The 13,575-nt window shown below is 44.1% G+C and overlaps 1 protein-coding gene and 1 pseudogene across 2 annotated transcripts in view; one reads left to right on the forward strand and one right to left on the reverse strand.

Moving 5' to 3' along the window:
• Positions 1 to 1,776: 1,776 nt before the first annotated feature.
• On the reverse strand, positions 1,777 to 11,409 carry LOC130833920 (receptor-binding cancer antigen expressed on SiSo cells-like; annotated as a pseudogene).
• Positions 11,410 to 11,586: 177 nt separating this feature from the next.
• Positions 11,587 to 13,575, forward strand: part of ZHX3 (zinc fingers and homeoboxes 3) — a 115,167-nt gene continuing 113,178 nt past the window's right edge. For both annotated transcript variants that reach the window (XM_057702514.1, XM_057702515.1), the window contains exon 1: positions 11,587 to 11,761. The gene's annotated coding sequence lies outside the window, so the exon portion shown is untranslated. The remainder of the gene's footprint in view (positions 11,762 to 13,575) is intronic.

The raw sequence follows: 13,575 nt of genomic DNA on the forward strand, positions 1-13,575 counted from the left end.
AATTTTGAAAGCTAGTTTCACTGAGTACAAAATTCCCTGGTTGGCAGTTTTCTTCCCCTTTAAACTTTAACGATATCGTTTTAGCCTTCTATCTTCTTTTTGATGAGAAGCAGGTTGTCATTCTAATTGTTGTTTCTCTGAAATATGTCTTACTTTTTCTTCTGCCTACTGTTAAGATTCTATCTTTGACTTTTAGTAGTTTGACTATGTTGTGTCTAAAATGTGGCTGTCTTTATATGGTATTCAATGTATTATTTATTTGCTGAGCCTCTTGAATCTGTGAATATCTTTCATTAATTTTGAAAAATTCTTAACTATCATCTCTTCAAATATTTTTTTCTTTCCACTCTCTCTTTTCCTTCTGGTACTCAAATTACTTTTTTTTCTGTTTAATTGGGAGTTTATTGGCAATAACTCTAATAAACGTGTATGGTTTGTGATTTTACTATGAAATATCAGTTTAATTCAAATATATTATCAATATTTGGCCTGTAGAGTGTCTACAACATTTAAAAAAACCATGAAGTGTTAATTTGGGGCAACCACTTTAAAGAAAGAAAAAAATTGTAAAAATTCTAAAGCCCTAGAAAATCAGACTGGATGTATTTTAATTGTGTAGAAAAATATTAATGATATTTTAAACTAGCAAATCTACATTTTTCCCTATGAACACAATATATATCTATTTCCTTAAAACTATTCTGGAGCTAATCAACATCCCAAAATAAAAGTTTTATTACTTCTATCTTGGTTTACAATTTAATGAATCAATAATCCTATCTTAGCCAACAACAAGGTAACCTGCATTGTGTTAGATATATAAAATTGATATAGGAATCATCTAAAATCTTTGAAATAGTAGAATTGAAGGCTTTCTGCATTTGTAAATTAATGACTTTTGCGGGGGAAGAAGCAAGGCACTTAAATACACCATAACATCTTAAAATCTACAACAAAGGGAGAAAAACCACTAGTACTAGTTTTAAAAACTTACAAGTTACAACAATGTAAAACGATTTGCCATTTGAGCTGATTTTCAGTATGTTTGTATATGCAATATGTTACAAATATTTGTAACATTACAACACCATCTAAAAGAAAGCAGTGATGTATAAAATCTTTATGATAAATACAATTATTGCATTTAATGTCATTTTCTTGAAAATCAAAATCATCAAATTCCTTAATGTTGTATCCAACATAAAGAATACCAGTTCAAATTAGAGGAAATACATGCCAACACCAGCTTCTGATGACAAAAATAAAGAAGTTAACTTTGCTGTACAGCAGAGATTGGCACAACATTATAAATCAATTATACGTCAATAAAAAATAAATAAAAAGAATACTTAAAATTATTTATTTTATCATTATGCACATTGATGGAAAGCATTATAGACAGCAGAGTTCTTTCCCACCATAAAATTATTTACACCCATTTATTTAGCTAGAAACACTAGGTTGAAGAGGTACTGGTATATCCGTTTGTAATAATTTCTCCAGAGCAAACAAACCATTGTCTTAAGGTTGGAGCATGCTGAAGATGATATTGTTTTCTCATAAGTCTTTTTGTTCTTTCGAGTCTCAATCCCGAAGAGTTCAAGGGACTTTGAGATAATCCCAGTGTCCTGGATGACCTGATGAATGCATTAAAATCAAGCATTGTATTTGTATTCTAAAAATACTCTTAGATCCATATGAATGTTGTTTGGGTTGTGGAACTGATATTTGTCCCATCAGCATTAAGATTTTTGAAGAACATTTGTTATGAAAGTTTCACATCAATTTTGTTTTGTTCCTTTTCCATTTTTTCCCCTTGTTGTTCTTTTGCTCTTGTTTACCTGTCTGCTATCTTCTGCTGCCTCAGGACTTCTTTGGTTTGCCAGACTGCATCTTCTTTCTCCCATGCATTGGTATTTTCCTGCCAGGTATCCAAGTCATCTAATTCAGGAGACTGATGAATAGAAGGCCTATCTTGTGTAGCTGCTAATCTACTATAGAAATTTGTGCTACCAACTGGGATGCCAAAATGTAATGGTTCTCTCTTCTTAATGGTTTTTTGAGTTTTCCTTTTAGTCATTGTCATGTCCTTAAAATAGTCAGAATCCAGTTGTTCTAACACATTTTTTTGTGTTGCCACGTTCCCATTTCCTCCTTCAATCTTTACACTTGTGGGTGCATCTTCATCTCGGGAAGTCCACTCTTCCACATCTGTCTGCTGAGGAGCTGATGATGACTAACCAACTGCAGTTGGCAAAGTTATTTGGTCTCCCCTTAATTTCCATCCTCTGCCAGATCTGCATATTAATCTCTTTAGGAATGGGAATACTGTTGTAAGTACACATTTTAATACTAGGCAGGTACACATTTTAAATAATCGAAACCATGTGACGGCCATGGTGGGAGTCAAAACTTGCCCCTTTCTCTCCCCGCCCTCCCAGCAGAAGTTCCGATCAAATTACTTCTTATATTAGGCCAATTTGATATGTCCTTAGTTTCCTGTGGTTTCATTGTGATGTGTCTAGGTGTCGACTGACTTTTATTTATCCTGATTTGAACGTATTTGGCTTCTTTAACCTATGACCTGATGTCTTTCATAAGGAGGAGATATTATCTTTTCAAATATTGCTTCTGTTTTGTTTTCTCTCTTTTCTTTTTCTGCGACTCCAGTGAGAATGTGTGTTAAACCTCACTATATCTTCTGTGTCCCTTACTTTCTCCTGTATTTTCTATCTGTCTCCCCATATTTCATTCTGGGTGTTTTCTTCTCATGTATAATATTGATGGGCATTTGCAGTGCTTCCACATTTGGCTACTGTGAATAACGCTGCTATGAACATGGGTGTACAAATGTCTGTTCAAGTTCCTACTTCCAGTTCTATGGGGTATAGACCCAGAGGTAGAATTTCTGGATCATATGGTAATTCTGTGTTTAATTTTTGGAGGAACCATCACACTGTTTTCCACAGCAGCTGCACTGTTCTGCATTCTTACCAATCGTGCACAAGGGTTCCAATTTCTCTATATCTACTCCAACACTTCTTTCCTTTTTCCTTTCTTGTTTGGATAATAAGCATTCTAAGGGCTGTGAAGTGATATCTCATGATTTTAATTTGTCTAAGCTTGGCTTTTATTTCCTTGAATATAGTAAGCTTAGTTGTTTTTGGTCCGTGTCTGATAATTTCCTGTATTTCGTGTCCCTGTGGTTCTGTTTCTTTGTTGTTTTACTCATTTCCTCTTATGATGTCTTATTTCCTTACGTGTTTGGCTATATGTGATTTTGCATTAGGCATTGTAATACATTTGAAAAAATTGTTTGTAGAAACCATTTAAAGGATAGAATGATGTAGACTTCTTCCAAAGAGATTTTAAAAAGTTTTTTTTTTACTAGCCCCTGGGAAGTGCTAACAGTTCAGGGTCTCTTTAATCTGTATTCAGAATTTGACATTATCTAGACCACTCAGATGACTTGAAACCAGGCTGCATCTGTGAAAGGAATGGATCACTTCCAGTTTACATTTTCTCTGAAATCAAAATTCTTCAGGATCCTAGATTAAACTAAAGTGTAAAGAGTTTTGTTGGTTGAGAACTTGCATGTCACACTGAGGAGTCTAGAGAAGGGATGGGCAGTTGTTGGATTCATCAATCTGATTGGTCAGAGGGAAGCATGTTGTCAGTTTTTTTAATTGAAGTATAGTTGATTTACAATGTTGTGTTAATTTCTGCTGTATAGGACAGTGATTCAGGTATACATATATAAATATACATTCTTTTTTAAAAAATATTCTTTTCCATTATGGCTTATCATAGGATATTGAATATAGCTCTCTGTGTTATACAATAAGACTTTGTTGTTTATCCATTTTATATATAAAAGCTTACATCTGCTAAACCTAGCGTCTTACTCCATCCTTCTTCCAACCCTCTCCCCCTTGGCAACCACCAATATGTTTTCTATGTCTGTGATTCTATTTCTGTTTCATAGATAGGTTCATTTGTGTCATATTTTAGATTCCACATATAAGTGATATCATATGGTATTTGTCTTTCTCTTTCTGACGTGTTTCACTTAGTATGATAATCTCTAGTTGCATCCATGTAACTGCAAATGGCATTATTTCATTCTTCTTTATGGTTGAGTGGTATTCTGTTGTGCATATGTACCACATCTTCTTTATCCTTTCAGCTGTTGATGGACATTTAATTTGTTTCCATGTCTTGGCTAAGGTGAATAGTGCTGCTGTGAACATAGGGGTGCATGTATCTTTTCGGATTATAGTTTTGTCTGGATATATGCCCAAGAATGGGATTGCTGGATCATATGACAATTCTATTTTTAGTTTTCTGAGGAGCTTCCACACTGTTTTGCACAGTGGCTGCACCAACTTACATTAGAGGGCAGCACGTTGAAACTTAGTACTGTGGTCCAATGTGGGAAAAGGAGGAAGGCAGACTGGGCCAGACTAGGGCTAGGGAAACAGAACCAGCCACAGAGATGGGCTGTCCTGGCTGAGGTGGTATAAGGCACAGGGTCTACCAGGTGGAGTAGGGAAGGGGCGAAGCCAGGACTGTAGAGAAGCTAAGAATGTGACTGGGGATGACTCTGTATTCCAAGGTGTCTGCTCACCTGGGGCAAAAGCAAGTTCTCTTCCCTGGTCCTGGGCAGTTTGGCCAGCCAGTGTCTCCTCCAGGCCAACCAGTGCCCATTTGTATAGCCTGGGCTAAATCTGGACTCTCTGGACAACTTCATTATTGCTCTCCCTGCATCCATTCTGAGCCCTCCATTCTGATCTGCACCCAGCATGTTATCCCTACACCTTTATGGAAGGGCTCTTAGGATGCAACTCAACTTATTACCACTACCTTCAAGGCCCTGCATGATCTGGCCACTGTCCACCTCTCCAGCCTGATCTCCTCCCGTTATTCGCCTCATTTTCCATGCTCCTTCTCCCTCTTTGTTTAAACCACCAGGTACCCTTGGCCGCCACAGGGCCTATGCATGTGCTGTTCCCTCTAGAGGGAGCACTCTTCTTTCCCATATTTTCCTAGTGTTATGGACTAAATGTATGTGTACCCACAAAATTCATAGGTTGAAGCCCTAACATCCAGTGTGGCTATATTTGGGGTAAGGAAGTAAAGTTAAATGAAATCATGAGGGTGGGGTCCTGATCCAGTAGGATTAGTGTCCTTATAAGAAGAGATACCAAAAAGTTCACTCTCCTTCTCTCCCCATGCACACATTTGAGGGCACAGCAAGAAAGCAGTCATGTGCAAGCCAGGAAGAGAGTCCTCACCAGAAACTGAATTGGCTGGAAACTTGATCTTGGACTTCCAGCTTCAAGAATTGTAAGACTATCAGTTTCTGCTGTGGAAGCCACCTGGTCTATGGTATTTTGTTATGGCAGCCCAAGGCCACCAATACATCCAGCTTAACCCCTATTTTCCCCTTTAGATCTCACACCAACTATTTCCCTAAACATCTTTGATCCAAAGCCTCTATTTCTGGATCTCATGGTACCATGCACCATGTAAGATTTCTGTTTTTGATTATTTGACCAATGTCTGCCTGACATACTAGACTGTAAATTCCATGAAGGTCTTTGGTTTTGTTCAAGGCTACATACCCAGCACCTAACACACAGCCAGGTACATAGTAGGTGCACAATACCTATTTACTGGGAGAGAGAGTGGTGGGTGGGGACGGACAATGCCTTGAGTTGGGAGGGTTTAATCTCTGGTCTAGCAGCATCCCTCTAGCACTCTCTACTGACAAAACCTAACATTGTGCCACTGACAAAAAAGAAATGTTGACAGAATTCAGCTCCAGTATCACAAAGCAAGGCAAGGAAGTATGGATTTAGAGCAGAGAGGCAATAAGTTGGCACAACTGGATTCAGAACTTTTCTTAAGAAGACTAATGGGACTTCCTTTTTAACTTTTGAGTTATCACGCATCAGACACCATGGTTATAACAACATGTGGATTATCTCATTCAATTCTCACAACAACATTAGGGGGTTAAGTCAGTTACTCAAGCTCACACAGCAAGTAAGTGGGGGAAGACAGGATTCAAACTCAGGGGTTCTGGATTTAAATCCTAATTACTGGGACTTCCCTGGTGGCACAGTGGTTAAGAATCCAGCTGCCAATGCAGGGGACACTGGTTTGAGCCCTGGTCTGGAAAGATCCCACATGCCAAGGAGCAACTAAGCCCTTGAGCCACAACTACTGAGTCTGAGTGCCACAACTACTGAAGCCTGTGTGCCTAGAGCCCGTGCTCCGCAACAAGAGAAGCCACCGCAATGTGAAGCCTGCGCACTGCAGCAAAGAGTAGCCCCTGCTCGCCCCAACTAGAGAGAGCCTGTGCACAGCAACAAAGACCCAACACAGCCAAAAAAAATCAATCAATCAATCAATCAATCACTCCTACTTACTTACATACTACATTAAACTAACTGCTTCCCGGATTCTTTCACTCCAGACTTTATAAAGGCAACGTGAGGATTCATGGAGAGTGATATGACCTTCTCTATGAAATTAACTATGTACTGTTGATTAAGCTAAAGGGTTGTCACTATCCTGGTCCTATAGAATTCTTTTCCTTCTAATCCTCAGTTCACAGCTGGTTACTGTTCCTTCTCTGTGTTCTTCCTGCATTGTGATATCCCTATTCTTGACAAGGAGCTGGCAAAGAAATCACATAGAATTATTACCTTCTCTTCCTGCAATTGTTTACAGCTAGACTCCCACCTGTGATTCTGTGGTGCTGGCTGCTACCCAAGAGCTGTGCAGCAAATGTGGCAGAATAGCCATTGTTGGAAAGCTTTGGGTTTCAAGTAATAGAAAAATCCAGCTCAAGTCAGAATCAACAATAAAGGGAATGTGTTGATTTATGTGACTTGATTGGTAAATGGGATTCAGATAAGCCTTGGTTGGCATTCCAACGCTCTTTCTCTTCAGTGCTTTCCACTTTTCCCTATTCCATGTGTTGGCTTCATCTTTAGGCTGGCTTTTCTCACTGTCAGAGAATAACTGCCAGCAGCAAATGGGTCCTCACTGACATCCAGGGAGGCAGTGAAGGTTTTAGCCAGTTGTTGTGAAGAGGTAAATATTGGGTACTGATAGATGTAGGTCTGGGTAATAGATCTATCCTTGAAGCAATCAATACAATGTTATATTACATGACTTCAATGGACTTAGAACAGTCAGAATTGAGGTTCCACACTCACATGTGGGAGATGGGGTCCATCCCACCCAAACTGCCTCAAGGCTGTACAATATGGAGTGGGATAAACTGGATATTAGGAAGATGCATCTGTCAGGATAGGCTAGGTTTTGCTTTGGTAACAAACAAGCCCTGATCTTGTTTTTTTGTTTTGTTTTGTTTTTAATGTTTATGTATGTATGTATGTATGTATGTATGTATGTGGTTGTGCTGGGTCTTAGATATGGCATGTGAACTCTTAGTTGCAGCATGCATATGGGATCTACTTCCCTGACCAGCGATTGAGGCCAGCCCCCCTGCATTGGTAGCACAGAGTCTTAACCACTGCCCCACCAGGGAAGCCCTCCAATCTTGTTTTTATAGCAGCAAAGTTTTATTTCTTGCTTAGACTACATGTCTGCTTGGGTCATTATCCCATGTTTTCTTACTCCAGGACCTAGACTGATGGAGCTGTCACCACCTCATGTGTTGTCTATTGCTATTGCTGAGGGAAAGGGAGTATAGAAAATTGCCTACTAATTATCTTAAAGTTTGGGCCTGAGAGTGATGTACATCTACTCACACGTTAAAAAGTAAGTTACTTGGCCACTTCTGACTCCAAGCTGTAAGAAAGTATAACCCTCTCATGTGCCTGGGAAGCAAACCAGAAGTATTTGGTGGCCTAGCATTAATGTCAACTACCACAAAGGGCTTATGGAGAGGACCCCAAGTTTTGCCCACTTTTCGTTGGGAAAAAAACTCCCTGTTTTGATTCCTACATAAGAGTGAGAGAGAGAGAGAGAGAGAGAGAGAAAGAGAGAGAGACCGCCCTACTGTGCAGAAATCAGGTGTTTTCCTGATTGCTGACCAAATGCTTCCCAGGTGTTTTGCATTAAGCAGAATCAGTGGTTCTGTGGAGGACTTCTATGAAGATGTCTCCTTAACTAAAAATGACTCCCTTTTTTGTGGTCTTGATCAACAGAAGTGGATTCCTGATGAAACTCATGAACTGTAAGCTGGTCTTGATTGTTCTGGGGGAGGGGGACACCTGACTCAAATTGGGTCAGTTAGGGCCTTTTTTCTGGGATTTTGGAATGGGAATGATTAGGGATTTGTAGTCTCTCTGGGTAACTGGAATTATGTCTTGTCCTTGGGAGTGGCTGGGAGATAGATTTCCTATTGGAAGCAGAGGAAACAAGTTTGCAGGGAGAGTCTTACTAGCAACTTTTGCTCTGCCTCCATTCCATCCAGAAGTCCAGTTGGGTTCTTCCTGTTGGCCTGAGAATCCCCTCCCATTTGCCCCCTCCCCAAAGCCTTAAGATAAATTCCCCTCTTATTTTTCTTAAGCTGGGCTGATGGGTTACTGGTACTTGTAGCCAGAAAACTCCTAATTGAATACATGTTCTTTGCTTCTGGAACCTGACATGAAAAGTCACAGGTGCAGCCCATTCCAATAAAACAGAGGGGTTGTAATTCTATTGCAACAACTATACTTCTGGCAGTTTCTTTTCTGCCAGAGAAAGCTCATCGGAATGTGAATGGGTGCAGGTGACATCATTACATGGATTACCTGGAATTTGTTTAAAATGTTTTTTTAAAATAAATTTATTTATTTATTTATCTTTCATTGGCTGTGTTAGGTCTTTTTATCCTGTGCGCGGGCTTTAGTTGCGGTGAGTGGAGGCTACTCTTTGTTGTGGTGCGCGGCTCCTCATTGCCGTGGCTTCCCTTGTTGCAGAGCATGGGCTCTAGGCACGTGGGCTTCAGTGGTTGCAGCACACGGGCTCAACAGTTGTGGTGCATGGGCTTAGTTGCTCTGCAGCATGTGGAATCTTCCTGGAGCAGGGATCAAACCCATGTCCCCTGAACTGGCAGGCAGATTCTTAACCACTGCGCCACCTAGGAAGCCCCTAAAATGTTTTTTAAAGGAGAATGACCTGCCTCCCTTTGTAAACATTATTTGCCACATACCTCCCAACACTGGTATCAAGTGCATGCTGTTTCCTCTGCCTGGTGTCCTCTCCTCACCTACTTTTTAGACCCAGCCTCACTCTCACCTCCTCTGGGAAGCCTTTCCACACTTTCTTATATAGAACGAATGAGGTCTTTCTCTCTGCTTCCCAAAGCAGTTGACACACACATCTAGTGTTACATACTTTTTCCCAGAAGTACTTCTTTCCATGTCTGGCTCCTCTGAAATACCGAGTTCTTGGTGGTTGGGAGATTGCCTTATCTCTGCATCCCACAGTGCTGGATTGGAATAGATGCTCGAAGAAGTTTGTTGAATAAATGAAGTTTTAAGTGGGAGCAACATATCCCGTATACAGCCGTCCCTCAGTATCTGCTGCAGATACCAACATCCATGGATGCTCAAGCCCCATAGTTGGCCCTCTGTACCTCTGGTTTCGCATCCTTGGATTCAACCAACCACAGATCGTGCAGTACAGTGGTATGATTTTAGTGAAAAAGATCCGTGACCTGCGCAGTTCAAGCCTGTGTTGTTTAAGGGTCAACTGTATATATACTTACTCATTCAAGAAATATTTATTGACTAAGCACATCAGGCCATGTTCCAGATGCTGCGGATGGGTAACACAAAGTCTCTGAGAACGTTACAGATGTTACTGAGCCCATAAGGGCTATGAGGGAAAGTAAAGCAAGATGATGGGAGAGAGTGATGGGGGTTGGGACTTGATGTTTTAGTAGTGTTCTGGGAAAGTCTTTCTGGGGAGGTGACTTCTGAGTAGAAATTTGGATTAAGGGCACATGCGTTTCTGATATCTTGAGGGAAGAAACACTAAGTGCAAAGGTCCTGGGGTAGGAGTGAGCCTGCATGTTCCAGGAGTAGGAAGGAGGCTAGTGTGACAGGAAAGTAGTGAGGGGGATGAGTGGATAGAGATGCAGTTAGAGAGGTGGGAAAGTGTAGGCAGGGAGGGGAAGGAGATAGGATCTTGGAGCCCCTTGAAAAAAATTTTTTGGTTTTTGCTGAGTGAGATGGGAAGCTATTGGAGGCTTTAGAGAAGGAGAGAAACAGGTTTTGACTTAGGATTTAAAAGACTCTTTCTGGCTGCTTGAGAACAAGCTCTATGAGAGCAGAGTGGAATCAGGGAGAGCAGTTTGGAAGTTACTGCAGTATTCCAGGACAGAGAAGATGAGGGCTCAAATGAGGGTATTTTACAGGTAGAGCTGACAGACTTTGCTACTGGATTACATGTGGGATATAATAGGAAGAGAGGAGTCAAGGATGACTTCAAGGTTTGGCCGAAGCCCCTGGAAGGATGGAATTGACCTTAACTGAGGTGGGGAAGACTGTGAAAGCAGCAAGTTGAGGGGCAAGTTCCACAGTTTGGCTTTGGACCTGTCAAATTGGACATATTGCTCAATGCTTATGTTTATGTTCACTGGTTTTCAGGAACTGAAGGTTATAGTGCAACCTGAAGTTAAAGTCAGCACTGCTTATTTAACACCAGGCACTGTGCAGAAAGCTGCACGTGTGCTGTCATTTAATCCTTTCAGTCATTCCTGTTGGCTTACTTACTGATATTTTCATTGCTGTTTTATGGATGAGAGATTAAATAGCATGTCCAAAGTCACTCAGCCAATTATTAATCTGCTAGTATAATGCAGACCCGGGATTCCAACCCAGGTATGTCGGACTGAAGAGATTCTAAAGGGACCACTTTCTGAGGATATTTGCTACAAACTTGGACTCCATAACAAAAACGGTGCCTAGGACGTGACAAAAACTCAGAAAAGGGTCCTCACCCCAGTCGTTACAGGTTACACAACAGAAACTGTGAAAAAAGAGCATTATTGTACCTGAGGCTAACTGATACTTGAAAGTTCTGAAGTACCTGAAGACTTAATGTTAAGAAAGCAGTCATCAGAAGTCGTCGTTGTTAAGAAACAGAAGAGATTTAAAAAAATTGCGGTGATGTGCTCGTGGGATAAAAGAAAAACCAACTCCTAGGCGAGGCTCCTTGCTGGGAGGAGTGGGGCTGGGAAAGGGCCGGGGTCCTTGCCCTGCCTGCATCCTTTTGAAAGTGCAGCCTGGCGTGTCCTTCCTTAGGTGGTCCTCTAGAAAGACCAGGATACAGAGTACAAAAGCCGGGAACCTCCGGGGCCGCAGCATCCGCCCCCTGTCTCCTCCTTCTCCGCCCCCTTCGGCCTACCCGCGGGGAAAAGCGGGAGCGGCGCCCGCGCATGCGCCCGGAGTAAGGTCCGCTCTCTGCGACGACAGGGGGCTTGCGCCCGCACGAAAGCCCCGCCCCCCCGGGCGCCAGAGGCGACCTGGGCGGGGGGCCTTGGGCCACGCCCCCAGCCGAACCGAGCGGGGGCCGAGCGGAACCGAGCGTCTCCGAGTGCGGCCGAGTCTAGCCGAGCGGCCCGGAGTCGGTTGGTGCAGCTGCGTCCCCGCCGCCCAGCAGTTCGCGGCTCCGGCGTCGCCGCCGCTGCCGCCTCCGCGGGGCCTGCTCCGGCCGGGCGGCCGCCCGCCCGCTGGGAGGGAGGCCCGGAGAGCGGCCCAGCCGCGGGCGCTGCCGCCGCTGCAGCTGCCAGGTGAGCGCCCGCCGCGGCCCGCCAGCCCCGTGTGCCCCCGCGACTGTCAGCCCCCGTGTGTGTGTGTGTGTTGTGTGTGTGTGTGTGTGTGTGTGTGTGTGTGTGTCTCCGCCTGTCAGCCCCCTGTGTCTGCGCGAACTCCTCCCACCACGCCTGGTCCCCGGCCCTGCCCGCAGTGCCCGCCACCCCCTCCCGCCCGCTGCCCCGGGTCTTTCTGTCAGCCGCCAGCACCCCCTGGCTGGGAGGCTCCGCCCCTTCCCCCCGAAGCCCCGCCCTCCGCCCCATCTGTCATCACACCCCCCCCCTCCACCCCGCGCCTCGCTCCCGGCTCGGGCGCCGCGGAGGCGTGAGGGTGCAGCCGCTCCCCGGGGGTCCGAGGAGCCCCCGCGGGCCACGCGGCTGCAAGGAAGGGGTCGTGGAGGGGCAGTGGGGGTGTCCACCGATGCCCGCCGGACCATGTGAGGGTGCGTGTCCCCGTGTGCGCCGGGTGCGAGCACCGCGTGTGCGCTCGAGAGCCGGGAGGAGAGCGCGGGGGGCGGCCTGACCGACATGGGGCGGAGATGCCGGGGGAGGAGGGGGGAGCTGAGAGCCGCTTGCTCCGAGTCCCCCGGGCGGGCTGCGTCCTGCGGAGATGCGGCAGCCCCTGCCTCTGGTGCGCTCCACCAGGGAGGCAGCTGAACCGGGACTCCGGCCACTCGGGGGACAGCAGACGCCTCCATTCTGGGACCGGTGTTGGCTCTCGCGGAGGCAGCGAAGCTGGGCTCTGGCCCCCCGGATGCCGCAGGTGGCACGTGAGCGGAGTTTGGGGGCTTGCTAAACCTTCCCGGTTTGGGATTTCCATTCAGAGAAGCCTGTCGGAAGTGATTGCGGAGTGGGTGGGATGTGGAGCTTAGGTGGAAAGTGTTTTGAGAGCTTGAGTCATTTTGAGTTGCGTGATTGGCATTTTTGAGCAGTGATTGCCCTGGGCTTTTGCCCTGTGAGAAAGTGTTATGGGGAGGGGGGGGTGTAGTGGAGGAGGGAGGGCACACTCCTTTCTGTTTTTATCTGTTTCATGTGTACATATAGTATATTTATTCATGAGACCTCCACACATCCTCAGTTTTAAAAAGTATTACTGTAGTTTCCATTTATACATACTCTTGTGTGCTGTTACCTTGATGTTCTTTATTTGCAGTAACTTCGTGTTGCTGTATTTCAAAACTAAGAGAAAATGCGTCCTGAAACAATTGGTATTTTGCCGGATAATTCGCAACCACGGGGAAAGAGCCAAAAGCGCACTTCATTAGCTGGAACAACTTATTCGGGCTTAATTTGTTTCTAAGAGACACACTGTGGAAAAATCCGGAAGCGGCGTAGTAGTAGCTAAGAGTGTTAGGAGATTAATGAAAAGGGCCCTTCTATTGCTGCCTTGGAAAGATGGTATCAAAGTTGCTGTAGAGGACAAGAGCTGCTATGTAATGATAAACATATTAACCAAGTTGGTTTTGTGACCTTGATACATTGCGCGGTGCTCGATTTGTGCCATGCTTCGTAGCAGGAAAACATTGCATGGGAAGCAGGGTAATTTGGGGAGAAAATGGTCCCCCCCCTTTTTTGGTCATATTTAAATAAGATTTCAGACTAGGGCAGTCTTATGGTGGGAGTGGTTTTTTTCTTTTCTAAGTTAACATCAAAAATTACAAAAGCTCATGTTTAAGGCAGAAAACTAGGGGGAAAAAAAACCTAAGAAAAGCATAAGAAAAAACCCACCATCCCACAAACCATAGTAAACCAGAGTTTGGTATTTATCCCATTAGTCTTTTGTTCCTGTATGT

This window comes from Hippopotamus amphibius, chromosome 12 (genome assembly GCF_030028045.1).
Source record: "Hippopotamus amphibius kiboko isolate mHipAmp2 chromosome 12, mHipAmp2.hap2, whole genome shotgun sequence".
Taxonomy (NCBI): domain Eukaryota; kingdom Metazoa; phylum Chordata; class Mammalia; order Artiodactyla; family Hippopotamidae; genus Hippopotamus; species Hippopotamus amphibius.